General features: G+C 46.7%; 1 long non-coding RNA gene across 2 annotated transcripts in view; it reads right to left on the reverse strand.

Annotated features, from left to right (window-relative positions):
* LOC135387314 (uncharacterized) overlaps window positions 1-16,516 on the reverse strand; it is a 250,907-nt gene that overhangs the window by 198,891 nt on the left and 35,500 nt on the right. Inside the window, exon 2 of one of the 2 annotated variants that reach the window (XR_010421041.1) lies at window positions 10,584-10,780. This is a non-coding gene — a long non-coding RNA (uncharacterized LOC135387314). Of the gene's footprint in view, window positions 1-10,371; window positions 10,781-16,516 lie in introns of those variants that run through there. The other variant, XR_010421040.1, reaches the window with a different exon arrangement.

Consider the following 16,516-nt stretch of genomic DNA (forward strand, 5'->3'; position numbering starts at 1 on the left):
CTCTTTCTGCACTTAATATTCTATTTGTACAGATCAGTATGCATTCTTTCTGCCACCTGCATGGAGCACAATGCTACTTTGTAAATACAGTCTATTTGTACATAAAGATCTCCATGCCAGACCTTGCAACATTTGGATTGTCTTGCACTTTGATATAAATTATATGTATTTTCTCTCAGGGTCCATGGCTCTAAAATCAGAATTCTATGTTCGTCGTTGGCAAACAACAAAAAGAAAAGGCCCAGAGATTCTAATGTTGTGCCATGACGAAACAATATTTTTACCGTGAGCGGCACAAAGTGTGGACATATTTTAACAGATAATAGTCATGTTCACGTCGTCCCGGCTGAGTGCTCCAGCGAGCTTTGGAAGCTATCACCTGAACGGCTGTTGAAAAGTGTCACTGGATTTGTCATCCCAGCGAGGGTACGCTGCTAAAACCAATTACTACAACCGCGAATGCTTCCACGGACATCCACGGCCTTGCTGTCACCGGGAGCAAACTGCAAGGCGCGCGAGCGCAGCGAACGCGGTATCAAAATAGGTGGGATAAGGATCTTTCTTCATGCCGCAAACAATTGTTACTATAAACGACGCGCAGGCGTTGCTGTAACCGTTTGCCCACACTCATTAATACATTGAGGTATTTGAAATCACAATTGGACAGACAAAAAGCACAATTTATCGTTACTGTTGCAGCGAAAACGTAAGCAGAAGTGAGCGGGTGAGCCCTTCCCGCGAGCGCTCCATCCCCCGATTGGTTGCGGTCGGATTTCGAACTACCGGCTTCACAGGCGTCGGGGAGCATTCGGCAGGCCGCACCAGCGGAGTGATCGAGTGGCCGTGCCAGAGCCCACCAACCTGGAACAGGGGACTGAGATCCCGAGGACCCAGGAAGCGGAAGGTAATGGGACACCCTGGAGCGTGGAGCATCGCCAAAAGCACGTCCCCGTCTACGTTCGAACCTCTGCCCCAGATGGCACTCAGCCGACACCGCCCACGCGTCCTCCCATTGGCGCGCTCCGGGTGGGCGGGGCGCACGAGGGAGACCACAGATCATGTGCGGCCCATTTCTGCGACGATACCAAGCGTACAGGACCGAACCACATACCGGAACTCAGGAAGTGCGGTCTTTACACAGAGATCATGGCTACACTGAATCGTATTGCGGACAACTCAATAGTCTGCTGATGAATGTTGACAACAATGCTGCAGAACATTTTAATTCCATAATCGCCAAACTCGTAGGGGGCAAACGCATAAATTTCTGTCAGCGGCGGTCATATGAGACACGGGCATTTGCCGCGGCCATTGCTGTCAACTCACGTGAAGGGCTGCACCATAGAGTTCGCAAGGCGATGTACGATACACACCCTGGGAAGTACACTGTGCAGCTTCAGGATACTCGTCAGACACGTGAAGCAGGCAGGGCTCAACGATGAGTAAAAGAAAAGGCGAAAAGCGCCCACCGTGCAGCTGTGTGTAAAAAACCCGAGCGCACAAATGTCGATTACGGAGAGCAAGCGCAGAGGCCTGACATGGATCCCGCGTCCTTTGAGGTGTCGTGCGAGCAGTATCAGAAATCTCTTCAGCTGTCCGACGAGGAGCACGCACAACTGCAGGAACACACCGTAGAACAGTCGCTAAGTCTCCGGTGAAAGCAAGAGCGGCGAAAGCGTCTTACAGCCTCTTTCTTTGGAAGGACATGCAGGATGCTTCCTTCGACCAGCCGTGTTGGAGCTATAAAAGATATCTTATACAAGAATATCGATACGGCTTCCCTACGACGTGGCAGAATGTATGACCCCATTGCAATTGCAGACCTCGAAAAGCAACAAGGCATGGCAGTCAACAGGTGTGGTCTGTTTGTAGATAAGGTGCGCGGCTTTCTTGCAGCAAGCCCAGATGGTCTGATTGCGAATGACGGCCTGGTGGAGGTGAAGTGTCCATCGTCCGCGTACGGCATGACGCCGATCGAAGCCGTTCCCGCAAAAAAGATCGCCTACTGCACTGAGGACGACGGCAGATTCAAACTCAAGCGCACACACGTCTACTGGTACGAAGTCCAGGGCCAACTCCATGTAACCAACCGGCAGTACTGCCTCTTTGTTGTCTGGACTGGCGCTAGCAACATCTCTGTGGAACGAATTGAAAGGGACGACGCCTTTTGGAACGAGAAAATGATGGCGTACCTTGAGCGATTTTATAACGACTACCTGCTGCCAGAACTCGTTGACCCTCGCCACCCTCGAAGCATGTCAATTAGAGATCCAGATTACAGAAAGAAGAACGCAAGGACAGAAGAATTGTAGTCAATGATTTCCTCCTCCAGTCGCACAGCGGAGCAGACGTGTCCAGCATGGGCACCCTCCCTGCCCTCCCACCAGGTTGGACCAGAATCGCCACGGCGCCAACCCCAAGCAGACCGACGCCATCTTCCTGGACTTCCCAGCGGACGCCGAAATACTGGGCACCATCACGCTCGGCTTCCACACCTACAGTGTGCGGGATCCCCGGTGTCTCACACAGTGCTTCCATGCCAGAACTTTGGACATCTCGCAAAGAACTGCAACCGTGAACTGTGCTCCAAAGTTTGCGCCGGTTGTACCGCGATCAGAACTGCACGAGGAGGATGCCACGCAAATGTGCCAACTGGCTTCACGCTACGATGTACGGCGGTTGCACAGCACAGAAAGCCCTCTGCCCACCCACGTGACCCCAGAGGACCACAGCCAGGCAGATCCACCGGCAACTGAGGCCGCGCCGACACAATAAAGAACCCCAAGACGCCGCCAATGCGAGACGGCGCCATCACCAGCACCATCCGACGCCAGAACCCACCCTGGCGTCCAACCCGAGACAGGACATCCGGTATCAGCAGTCAGAGTACCCTCGTCGCCTTCAACCAGGCAAGAAGACGAGACGGCTGATACCCGCCAGCCCGAGATCACGTCCGAGGGCTGGGCAGTCCTCACAGCAGAGGATGGAGATTCTCAAACAAGTTGAAGGCGCATGAACCAATGGCTACAAGACAACCCCACAGGAGCCAACCTCCTCCTCCTTCCCTGGCCGCCACCCAGTCGCCACCTGAACCACGGCTCCTCTAAGCGCGGAAGGCGACACCGCCGCTGAGCCCAGGAGCCCACAACCGCGCCCACCTTCGTGAAAGAAGTTCCCCCTGCCCTGGACACAGTGACCATTGCTATGGCAGCTGCCCTTGCCTCTACAAGACCCGTTCCTCCTGTCTCTCCGTTTTCCACGGCCAGCTTCCCACACCCCTTTCACCACCGTGTGAAACGTGAAACATACCGCCAACTTGGCCGGGAGACCTCGACGTTTTTCTTTTACACCTCCTACCTTCAGATCTACGTCATGTTGTAAAACCATTGCTGAACCAACTGAACATTGTTTCTACTCCCTCCTTACCGGCTGTTTCGCCGTGTCAGCAGCTCGTTTTGCGCTCAATAATGGGTACTATGTCCTCAGGCGTAACCTCCCAGAGTGCCGCGTCCGCACCAACAAGCGTGGTACTCTTCAGTGCCAACTCGCGGACTCCGTTGTCTTATCATCTGCGCTGTGACCAGGAACACCTTCGTCACTCGTCCTGCATTACAATCCTTCATGTTACTCTATCCAGCAGTGTGGCAGGGTTCCGAAAGTCTTCCCCCACTACTGCGCCGTCCGCCAAGCACGCGACCACACTCCGAGGTGGGCTGATCTCATCTTGTCGAGTTGCAGTACCGAGGACATCGACGCGAAGGGACACGATTATACAGAGACTGGACTTTCAAACAAATGCCTTTTTCTTGCGCACGCTATGAAACCATTAGTTTTTCCAGGGGATCTTTGCTGCGTTATGGATACATGAAAGCACATGTGCAATTGTTTGTGCAATTTGACATCTCTTTGAGAGCAGCGAAGTTCGTATTTCAGATGACTGAATATTTTGGGCTTTAGCTACATGTCAATATTTTGGGTTTTAGTTACATGTCAGTATTGTGGGCTTTCGTTGCATGTCAATATTGTGGGCTTTAGTTACATGTCAATATTTTGGGTTTCAGTTACATGTCAATATTTCAGGTTTTAGTTACATGTCAATATTGTGGGATTTATTTACATGTCAGTATTGTGGGCTTTAGTTACATGTCAACGTTTTGGCCTTCAGTTACATGTCAATATTTTGGGTTTTCGTTACATGTCAATATTGTGGAATTTAGTTACATGTCAGTATTGTGGGCTTTAGTTACGTGTCAGTATTGTGGGCTTTAGTCACATGTCAACGTTTTGGCCTTTAGTTACATCTGTCTTCACTAATGCATCTGCTCAGTAGCTTCAAGGCGCTCGGAATCTATCACCCATTCAGTTGTGCACTTGCGGACATGGAAGTCGCTTCTGAACGCAGAAAAGGACTGCGCTGTGAACTAACACTGCAGTGCAAAATGTGCACACTAAAGGGTGTGACTGACACTGAGGTTCCACCAACCATCTGAGAAGATCCCACCCCTGTAGTTTTGGGAGTCCTCTCTAGTAGAACGGCATATTGAGCCGATGCTCAGTTATGTGCTGCACTAAACATGCCATGTATGGTGACTGGAATATTCGCAAAATATCAGGACCAACTGGCGGACGGTAGCAAGCGTACTGGACAGAGTCACGTACCGGAACTGAGGAAGTGCGGTCTGTGTAAGTGCGCGCATGTCTACTTGTCATAAAGCTCATGTGTTCTTCACAGTAAAAAGAGGGGTCCACGGATACGTACAGTCCAAGCAAGTGGATTTTCTTTTGTTAACAGTGCCCGTTTATGGGTCTGTCCTCTGCGAAAGTCGGACGGAGAGCAAACGGAAACACAGAGCTGTAACCGCAGAGTGTCGTTTATGGCGCTCATGTTAATTGGTTTTTGGGGATGCTCCCTTTCTTAGCGAGCGGCCCGTATATGTATATATTTTTTTTTTTATGGGAATGCTTCTCAGAATGCAAAAACGCGGGAAAAGGAAAAGTACGGGAAAACTTCTGAGACAACGGGGGAGTTGAAAAGCAGCAGTGCAAGCGAACGGTTGTGTCGAGACTGGGTTGGCGAAGTGTCAGACTTGGGGACAGTCACCAAGGATCGAGTGTGCCAAGTGTTGTGTGTGTGGTCAGCGCTGATCCCCGACACCGAGCATCACCTCATCAGCTGGCTCCGCCCAAGACGCATTACTTCGGACTCTGGACTCCACCGCCGACACAGCTAAGCTATTTCAATCCTGTTCGGACAGATCGAATGTATACCCTCAACCCATAACTCCATATGTTTAAAACTTCAGTGACCATTGTCTAACTGCCCTTCTGCCTATTGTTCCGATTTCACTCCTACTCAAATAGTGTTGTTTAATAGAATACCTCTATAGTATCTAACAATTGTTTTGATTAAGTAAATTGTTGTGTTATGAAGGTTACACCTGTGTTTGGCCCTCCGGTTCATTCCGCTCCCACTTCTCCAGAAGTGCACACTGCGCCAGTCGACCGTCCAAAACCTCAATCTTTCTTTTGCGCACACATTTGGGACTCAGTGAGAGTAGAGTACAACCCTCAAGGAATTAAGTACTTTTTCTCGGGTAGTTCGAAGTTCTAGAGTTCCCCCGCTGTGTGTGACACTACTGGTACCAGATCCACGGCCAACTCCATGTATAACCAACCGGCAGTACTGCCTCTTCGTTGTAGGTACTGGACGACGCCTTTCGGAACGAGAAAAGGGTGGTGTACCTTGCGCGAATTTATGACGACTACCTCCTGCCAGAGCCTGTTGACCCTCGCTATCCTCGAAGCATGCGAAATAGAGTTCCCGATTACAGAAGGAAGTACGCTAAGCCAGAAGAATTGCAATCAGTGTGCTGTGTGCCTTTTGCTAATCGAGACAAGGTCATGTGATGTGGGAAGCCTCGACGAGGACGAGAAAGGAAGCTAGAGTAGATTTCTGGAAGTCCCTGCACGGATAGGCAAGATGACACTCACAATGACAATTTGTTATCAAATGCTCTCACTCCGAGATCCACGAGCTGAAGGTCACTTCCAGACGAATGGGACATCAGAGACCCAGTTCACGGCATGCTGATCTGTACTTGGGCGAAGTCTGGGGCCGTGGTTAGTGACGACGAGGATTGCACAACAGACCAAAATTATATACTCGACCGAACTGGAAGGACCTTGACTATAGACGACGAAGTGCCGGCTATGATGCGTCGCCTTAAAGGGGCACTGAAGTGCAAAAATATCTCTTCGCGATATAAAAGATTCCATCATCATGAGAACAATGCAAAAGGAACGAGATTCACGTGTTGCGCTGTTTGTAATTAAAACGTGAATAAAGGTGCCAGTTTGGAGGTTCCTCTTTCCTTCCTTCGAATCAGTGCAAAACATCAAGGGCACGTCACCCACGGAGCATCCAATTATCAAATCAAACATATTGCGAGAACTGCCCATTCCCGCATTTCTTTCTCCAATCAACGCGGTGCAAGGGGAGCTCCGACTTGGCTGTGACGCATAGGGATACACACATCGCCGGGGTGCATCTGTAGTAGCGGAAGGTTTCGCTATACAGTTGAACCTCTATATAACGAATTTGTAAATGCTGACTCTTTGTTTCGTTAAATCGAGATATTCGTTAAATGGAACACGCCAAGTTAAACAAAGATGGCCGCCGCACTACCAGCGCCGCGCGTTCCGCAAAACGTCATTTGTCATGAAACAGGTACTAAGGTAAGAAGGGCACAAAATATCAAGCTTTATTCATTACATAATGCTAGGTAACACGTAATTTGTGCACAGTGTCGCTCTGAGCGTTCATTACCTTCGTAACTCCGGATGAACCTCGACTGCTTTTTCCTACGCGCTCGCGTATCGAAGTTTCTTTGGTTCACTTTCACTCATGACGTCCGGAAAGAACAATAGTACGCCGCCGAAAAGAACGAGAAATGGGTACATGTCGCGTAGACGCCTGCGCCGATGGAACCTTGAACGGCAGCGGCATCATGCCCATTTTACCACCGTCAGCGTTAGCGGCGCGAACAAAAAAAAAGTAATGAAAAGGCACAAAACCACAACGTACTGTCGTCGTCATCAACACAAGCAGATAAGACTTCGCGAGGCGTGAGCAAAAAATGTCAGCAATGCGTGTTTTCTTGTCCGAAAACGGGTGCGAAGAGAGCCTCGCGCGGCGCACAGCATCGGCGCACCGATTACCGGCAGAGGAGAAGCACACGTCGGCACGTTCGCGCCCCCAGCACGTGACAACCGAAGTAACCAACGAAAACTCCCGTAAAACCAACGGAGAAGGAAAGTTTCTCCTCCTTTTCTTTGTGGTTAAGGGGTAAAGACACGCGCAGGAGAGCCCGGGGACTTCGTTAAATAGAGGTGACCAAACGAACGTATTTCGTTAAATCGAGCTCAAAAATACATTGGCGTCTATGGGGACGCGCTCGTGCAACGGAAATTTTTCGTTAAACGGAGGATTTCGTTAAACGGACGTTCGTTATTGAGAGGTTCAACTGTACTGCCACACAACAAGGTAAGAGGCACAGAATTAGGCAGCATTCATGCGGGGCAACTTTTATCAACATCTACGTTGTCGGACGGCCGGGACCGGGAACCTCCAGCAACCCAAGTTGCTCCGCATCATTCCCAGAGTGAAACCTTCAGAAGCTCTTGGTGTACACGCCATTCAGTGACAGGAACATTGCCACATGACTCCCGATTTCCTTCGTGGATTCATGGCTTCAGATCCTGCAGGCTCAGCTGAGAAATATTTTTATCTTTTATATAGATGTACTTTTACTAATGTTTTTATATAATGCATAATATTAGATGTATTAAATCTATCATATTTCTTTTACTAATGCCACACAAACATGTCAATAACCATTTGTTGAAGATAATGGTGATTTTTTTTTTTTTTTTCGTAATCAACCGGCTAAGCTTTGGTAAATGGGAGCTAAAAAAGATTACATCAGTTACATTCAAGCTCACATTCTCCAATTGCTGTAAGGTTGCTTGTAGGTGGAGCCATGGGTGGGGCTACCAAGTCGCACGTGCGAACGCGATCTCGAAGTGGCAGTTGGTACATTTCGTCATTACAACGTATTCACTCATCATTACGACGTATTGATTCATCATTACAGACACCTCACAATCAGAACGCATCGGGAAATAGCACTTGTTACTCTTCCTACGTTGCATTGCGAGCGGATTCAAAATAATGAACGTTGAGTACAGAATATACCTGCTCCCAGTAGTCTATGAGTAGAAATCTGCGTTCTCGGTTCTAATAGAAAAACGTACGCCGGGTAAATTTTCCCTCATTCGGTTTTAATCGAAAAACATCGAATACAGAGGAACATTCCAGGAACCATGACAGATAAATTGCTGCACATGCCCAGCTTAAGATTCCAACATGCCAAGCAGGCTTTCCTGTATTACTCTTTTCTTTGTATTTGCTATGATTCGGTGACCTGCGACCACACTGAGTGTTCCAAGGTCAATCCTTTTGACCCGGATCGGGTGTGCTGGTCGGAATCTCATTCTTCTGCCATTGTAGGTGCCCCACTGTGCTTGTGAACCTTTTAGGGATGTGACGTCAAGTAGAATCTCGGTCACCGCCCTTTAGTTGTTTAGTGGAGAGGTTAGAACAGTACGTACACCTCCACTTTCCACGTACGGTGGTCTTGTCTTTCCGCAGCACCCGAGATGGGAAGAAAAGGGAAGAGGGCCTGGGACTACGTTAGCGAAAATCAAGGTTTTCAACTCTTAAGCAAGGAAGATGTTGTCGTATGCAAGTATTGCCGCGTGGCAGTTAATGTGGGCTGTGGGAGAGGTTCTGAGCACGTGCAATATCTGAGATATCTGAGCACGTGCAATCACAGGGCCACGTCAATCTGGAGAATCCTCATAACGAACAAGGTGAGCAAACGCCTTCCGGTCATTTCTTGCAGCACTTACAGAACTGGTACTTAAGAAAGTGGCAAATCGCATTGGTTGTTGTTGTTAAGGCTGCCTTAGACACGCACAGCACTGAAATTACATTGTAATTGCTATTCACCGATGGCTGTCGGGTAAACCATGTACACGCATGGAAAAACATTGAAAAACTCCAGATTTCGCGAAAATCAATAAACATCGAAAAACATACGCCGAATCCGCACAAAAATAAACATCGAAAATGCGGAACCCTATCTATGAGACTCACAGATACCAACCACTTTAGCACCCCTTTAATTTCATCATGTTTCCTGGCTTATGGTTAAAGACCCTAGCTTTCCACGATTCCACGAAATTTCGCAGAAACCCCCATTTCTCCCAGAATAGCCCTTTTCGTGCCGAATTGTGGAATTTGGTTAAGTGTCTCGTAAAATTATGCAGGTTTCAAGACTTTTTGCCAATCACTGTTCCTCACATGGCGATGCAACATTTATTTTAATTCTCTATTTCTAATTATTATTGTTCCTCCTTTTGTTTTTTTTTCTTCTGTGGGGAATTAGTTGGCACGTATATAGAAAGAAGCTCAAGTGCTCCATTGCACTTGACGGAAAGCTGTCGCGCGCAAGCATCAACCTGTTGGTACGCAAGTATTGTGATGCTCTAGAGCCAATCATGACGCAGATGCTTCTCGAACTCTCCTAACGTAACCCGAAACAAAAATTTAGGAGGGCCGCAAACGTGTGTTGGAGCCGCACAGGTTGAAGTTGTATTCGTTTGAAGCATACTGCGCCGTTGACTTTACGATGTCGCACATTGAAAAGAAGACTGTGCGACACAGAGCACGGCAGTACAAAAGTGACGGCCTGTATGAGTGTCAGAGAGTGAGGCCTCCGCTGTATCCCACAAGATCAGGTGCGGTATGAGACGGGCAGCAGAGAAAGCACAGTCATATCCCAAGACGTCCCCTACGTGGAAATTTTTCAAGAGCATTCGATGCCTGGACCCGCTACAAATCAAATTCCTCCCACAAGAGCATGAGGATTACTGTGACATCCCAGGGCTAGTGAGAAAGTCATCTGCATTGTCTGCAGAATGGCAGTTGTACTTAAAGACTGCTGGTGGTCTCAAAGCAGATGACAGGTCACTTTCATCTTTCCTGTCCAAGGAAGCCCAGAGCAAAGATTTTGACATTCTGGCCTTCTGGGTGGAAATGAAAGAAATTACCCCATTGCTAACTGCAACCTCACTTTGGCACCTGTCAGTGCCTATTAATTCAGCTGATGCTGAACAGCCGTTACGGGGACACTGTCACAAAGAAGCGGCAGAATGTAATGGATGAAAGTTCAAAGCACTTGCTCATGCTAAGTTTCAGCAGCTACCTCAATTTGTAGTTAATGTGAATCAACGAATAAACCATTTCTTTCTTCTGCGAGACCCTTTTAATGACTAACAGAGGAGAGTTGGTGCAGTTGTAACAATGCAGCAGAATTGACGTTTTTTTACTTGCAGCGAGACGCAGATTTTTAAGTCACTGAATTAAATTTTCCACCACAGAAAGTGAGGGTCTTCACTTATGGTCTATCTTCATAACAGTGTTTGCCAGAACACGAGGCATGGTAGGCTGTTGCACTTACCTGATGAATGTTTCCATTCTCTGATAAGATTTCTATGTGAATTTCACATGATGCATAAGTTGCACAAAACACGTGTACAGTATCCAGCCACGGTGATGTGCCACAATGTTCCTCATAAAAAAGTTTCAGCTGTCATCCACACCACACCGCACTGCACAACCACCAATAGTCCGTGCTGCACTGGCCCTTGCGATGTACTGAAAAAGACGAGACACGATCACGTAAGGCAAGTAAAATACTGCATGAAGACATGTAGTTATCATTGGGGGATATCAAAAACAATTTTGCATTGTTTCAGTCATACATTTTATGAACTACAGTCTAGCCCGTTATAATGATATTGATGGGAACGCGAAATCCAATTGTCATATCAGAGTATCGCTCTACATGAACCCTCACAAACTCGCTGGTCAGTATCACACGAACAAAGTAGAACGCAGCTGAATGTGCACATTTATTGATAGCACAAAACCATTTTATCTAGCTCTAGACTGACAGAGCTTCTCTTCCTGTTTTGGTTCGGGTTATGTTTCAGTTAAGGCGGGGAAGTATTGTGAGTTTCGTCATCTTATGATGTTTGAGTGTCACCAGAGGGCCATAGGTGGAAAGAGCATAGGCCTACAGTTTGAGCGATGTGTCAGACATCATCGTTCTTACTATGAGAATTGCATTGTCCATTAGAGCACGCCTCATTCACGTATAATTTGTTGACACATTTCAGTGGTGACACGCAGCTTCAATGGAACCAACAGTTTGATTGTAAAGCAGGGCTATTCTTATATCGAGGATCGTAATAAACGGGCTCAACTGTACTAGTATTTCACCGTAATGAACTTGTTCTACTAACAGATTGACCACACTGAAAATATTGCCAATGGAAATGTCAGTTGGTAACTTACAACTCAGTCAGACACTCTTATACCCGTCACGTGGCAAATTGAATGGCATTTGTACCAAATGTCATTAGTTTGTACTGCATCGATCTGCACGAAGAAGAAGAATGTCATCGGCAAATGACGTCACTATAATTGTCTATAATTAAGATTATTTTTCTCGAAGTTAACAAAACATAGATTATTGCACAAAATTGTTGCGTTTTGGACGACGTTCAGGTTGCCAAATCTCACAATCTAAGGCAAGTAAGAAGCCTATCTAGACCACGCTTAGCAACATGGCAACTGGAACGAGGGTTATTCTCTGAAAAAAGTGTTAAGCCTTCCTTGTCTGATGTCAAAAGTTATGAAATTTGAGACAGCATACTGGAGTACAATTTTTAATTTGTGTTTAATTTTTCGCAATGGTTTATCACTGTTGTTTTTGCTACCTCTCTTGTGACGAGGGTATGCAGCAGGTGCAAGAGGGAAAAGCAAATGTGTTTCTCGAACTCATTCGCTGGACGAATGCCATTCACATATATTGCCATTCGGTTTGAACGTGTGACACAAAACGAATGTCATTCAATTTGCCATGTGATAGGGGTATTACGTACTAGCAAGACACGCATGAATATGTAAAGGTCAATACCACAATTTCCGTGTATAACGCATGTGTTATACGGCGGAATTTGGCCTCTGATACCCTCCAGCATGCTACAGGGCTGTGCACATTATACGTGGTACTTTGTAAGAAGGAAGAGATGTTGGGCTAGTTGGTAACTATCCATCATGAAGAAAAACATGCGCAGACAGGATGGAGACAAAAGGAGAAGCACACAGCCTAAACTAAACTAACTAAACTAAACTAAAACTAAACTTTATTGATTTTACTAACTAAAACTAAACTTTATTGACTACCACACAGCCAAATAAAGAACCCCCCAAAGCTGGGCCCACAAATCTGGTCCAGAGAAGGGTCTTCCTGAGAGGGATACAGTGGGCGGACGACCGAGGTGGATCCCATCCTGCATTCTTTGTCTCTGAGGGTGACGGAAGGAATGCTGACATATGTCTCGACTTGTCAAGTTGTCTTGTCGTGTCACTGCTGGGACTGGCAGCCTCCCCGATTCTAGAAAAAAAGCTCTAGTGCTAAGTCATGGCCGTGACAATGTTAGCGAGGTTTTGGAGGCAGCCAGCAACCATGGCTCCCGAATGGTGTCATGCGTCAGCGTTCCCTCCATCAGCCTCATCCCCCCCATCATTAAGAAGTGATCTGCCTCAGTCGTCCACTTAGTGTATCCCTGTTTAGGAGTCCCTCTCCTGACCCAATTTATGGGGCCCTGACTTTTATTTTTTTTTTTGGGGGGGGGGGAGGTAGGGCTTCCTTTGTTCTGCTGTTGTTAGTCAATAAAGTTGAGTTGTAAGTCCACACTCATCCTATGAGCTTCGACTATCCTTCCCGAGACTGGTTTCCTCCTCACTCCCTCTCGTGCCAACCTCCTTGACATGACCCAACCTACAGGGGGAGGAGGAAGACCACGGCTTTCCTGAGTGAATCATCGTGAACAGAAGGTGACAAGGTGCCCTAGACAGGATAATGAGAAGGTTTACTTCACTTTATGCCAAACGTAATGATAGTCTCCTTAAATGGCACTACATGAAACTTTTGCGGTTATTTTGATGCGACAGTGCTCAGTTGCTCAGTGCGACAGCCTCTCTACAGGGTGACCTCAAAACTGTGCAGAAAGTGAGTGCCACAGGTTGTGTTTACATTCCCTGTCCTAACTGCTAGCCATTGTCATTCTTTAGTTTTTCCCTTTGGCGCAGCTATGAACTGCCACAGAATGCAGCTCATTTCATTAGTTTCTCACTGTGGGCTCCCATTTCATCTTCTTCTCGGACTTTAAAAACATTCAAGATCTTTCAGAGGTGCTCGGAATTTCGTTACTCGGCATTCATGACAAGGTGAAACCGATGTCCACAAGCTCAGAGTCACAGGTTGATATTGCCTAAAATAAGAAGACAGGTGTAGGATAGTGGTAAAAAAGGGGCCAGAATAATTTTGAATTAAGACAGCTGACAGAATTCTGCCTTTTTTAAATGAAGGACTGCCCTATATGCCACCTGGACAGAACTTCTTCTATCAGTTAAGGTTTGCCTTTAATCTACACATGATAAGAGTTTCGAAATGAGCACTTAGAACAAATACCGAACTAATGTCCTTGTGATATTTATTTCAAATCATTGAGGTTAATGTGTCATCAGGCGGGTTAATAACGAAGTTCTTCAGCCTGAAATGTAACTCACAGTCACTCAGCTACTTAAAAAAAAGAACGAGTTACTTCCAAGTTACTTCGGACACAAAATAGCATTACGCATGTGCAGCGCACGTGAGCAGTTGAGTTAGACCTTGAGTTGCTTGCGGAGGACTGCAACACTCTCAGATCGTTTTTCGTTTATGTCCAACAATAGACTTCTCCCTGTTCTGCTGTTGTTGGTCAATACAGTTTAGTTGTAAGTCCACACTCATCCTATGAGCTTCGACTATCCTTCCCGAGACTGGCCTGGTTTCCTCCTCACTTCCTCTCCTGCCAACCTCCTTGACACGTGACCCAACCTACAGGGGGAGGAGGAAGACCACGGCTTTCCTGAGTGAATCATCGTTAGCAGACGGTGACAAGGTTCCCTAGACAGGATAATGGGAAGGTTTACATCACTACGAAATTTCTTTTTCAATTTACTGTCTATGAAATTTCTTTTTGGTAAAGATCCATGGGACATCGGACATGAACTGAGTAGTGAGCGGCTCATTTGCATACGCTCACTAATTAAATAAACATCCTAACTTTTGACTTTTACCTCGCACGCTTATGGTACCTCTGTTTTACGCACTGGAACCTTCCGCGAAAAATATTGCAAGAAAAAAACCACGTCGACATTTAGTGATGTTTCCGAGTAATTAATCGGTTTCCGTTTACATATTGTTTGCAGGGAGCAGTGCACCGATGCGCTCTTTGGATTAGCTATCCGGCTGTAAATTTCGTGCTATCTGCCTGGTTCAGCGACGGAAGATTAGGAACGGCCGCAAGAGAGGCTTTGGTATTCCTTCTCAAAGCGACTGGTAAACACCGCTGGCGGTTCTGTCGTGCCGTACATGAGATGGCGTGCTCTTATCATTGATGATGACAAATGTGTGTGTGTGCTGCGAGTGCTGTGAACAAGTGGGATACACTTGTAAAAATTAACTACACCACATAGCACGCTCCTACCCAACCATCATCCCGAATGACAACGTTCTCGCCCGATTTGTTAAAAAGGGGAGGCAGAGCCTGTTTCTTTTTTTTTTTTTCCTCATGTACGGCATTATTTGTACAAAAGAAAAAAAAAAAGCACATGCGTCCCATACCAATCAAATCAAGGGAGAGAACGTTGTCATTCGGGATGATGGTTGGCTAGGATGGTGGTAAGTGGTGAAGTTCATTTTCAAGAGTGTAGAGAAGGAGAAGGAACATCAAAGCATCTCCTGCGGTCTCCCGGTTCTGCTGTACGTTTATTTGTATCTTCACCTGATGAAGTGCAGGTTCTGCACGAAAGCGTGTGTATATTAAAGTTTTATTTCGAAGAGTGCTTCATTCCCTGGACTTATTGTCTTCCAAATGAAACAAAGATTTTCCGACATGGTCCTTCATTGTTAATATTTAAACGTAACTACTGCATAGATGTGACAGAGAGAGTACTTCTGCACCTGTATGAACTGTGCAGTAGACCTTTGTGTTTCGTTCATATTTTTGGAGACAGCACTGTAGTTTGGGTGCCAGACCGCTGATACATATATTCCAAGGAACATCTAATGATTTATACAGGGTGTTTCATTTAACTCGAACCCCACCTTTAAAAAATAACGGCTCATTGCATCACAGCGAAACCAACTGCATAGTATTACTAGTAGCCTAAATTGTTTTAGAGTATTTTTGTACCACAATTAATTAATTAATTAGTTGGAATTAATGTTAGAAGTTTCTTGTTACGAGGATTACAATGAAGATGTCAGTTGTGAAGTTGTAGGCGCTGCCATGAGAAAACGAATCCAGTGTCTTGCAACACTCTAGCTCTAACGACTCGTTTTTTCCTGGCTTTGTAGAAATGTCCCCGGACTTCCGAAACTTGGATGGAGCATGTTTCCGTCATGCCAAAAGAGCGCTCGATCGCAGCGCCATCCCACTTCCACTTGATCAAAAAGGAGAAATGCGATCCATTCAACCTACTACACTCTTATCTATCATCCTTGCATGGTGCCGTATCTGCTAGACGATCAGAGGGCGCAGTGACGATGACAATGCGGCGCTTTGTCTTTTTATTGTTTCTTTGATTCCCTCCTGCTTTTTTTCTTCTTTCGCAGTGATGCAACTGAAAGTACGGGACAAGGAATGTTATCTTTCAACCGAAGCACCTTGATTCTTTGTTCACTTTCGTCTCCGTACACGCACTCCTTGTTGGGGGCTCTGCGGGTCAAATAATGCCCTATTCCAATGAAGAAAGAGCTGACATGGGGCTTGCCCTAGGTGCTGCATAGAGCAATAAGATAAAGACAGTGAAGATTTTTCAGATGTGGCATCCCGGCAGGAGACCAAGCCCTGCAACGATTGTTCGTCAGTACGAGACGCTAAAAGAATTTGGCAAGTTTTCCCGAAAGCGTCGTAGGTCATCGACACCTTCAGACAATGTTCGAACCAACATCCTGGCGTTCTTTGAGGAAGACCCTCTAGCCAGCATCCGCGAGGCCAGCAGTCAGAGTGGCGTTCCGTTGTCGACGGTGTGGAGGGTAGCAAAAGAGGCCTGCCTCCATCTTTACCACTTTCAACTGCATCAACAGTTGCAGCAAGGAGATTTCAAAAACCGGTTGTGCTATGCCAACTGGCTTTTGCGCACTGTCGGTCAGAACCCGCAATTTTTGAGTGACGTCATCTGGACGGACGAGGCAAACTTCTCCCGGGAACCGCAGGTGAACCTGTACAACGTTCATTATTGGAGTACCACCAATCCCCATTGTCTTCGCAA

Source organism: Ornithodoros turicata, chromosome 3 (genome assembly GCF_037126465.1).
Source record: "Ornithodoros turicata isolate Travis chromosome 3, ASM3712646v1, whole genome shotgun sequence".
Taxonomy (NCBI): Eukaryota; Metazoa; Arthropoda; class Arachnida; order Ixodida; family Argasidae; genus Ornithodoros; species Ornithodoros turicata.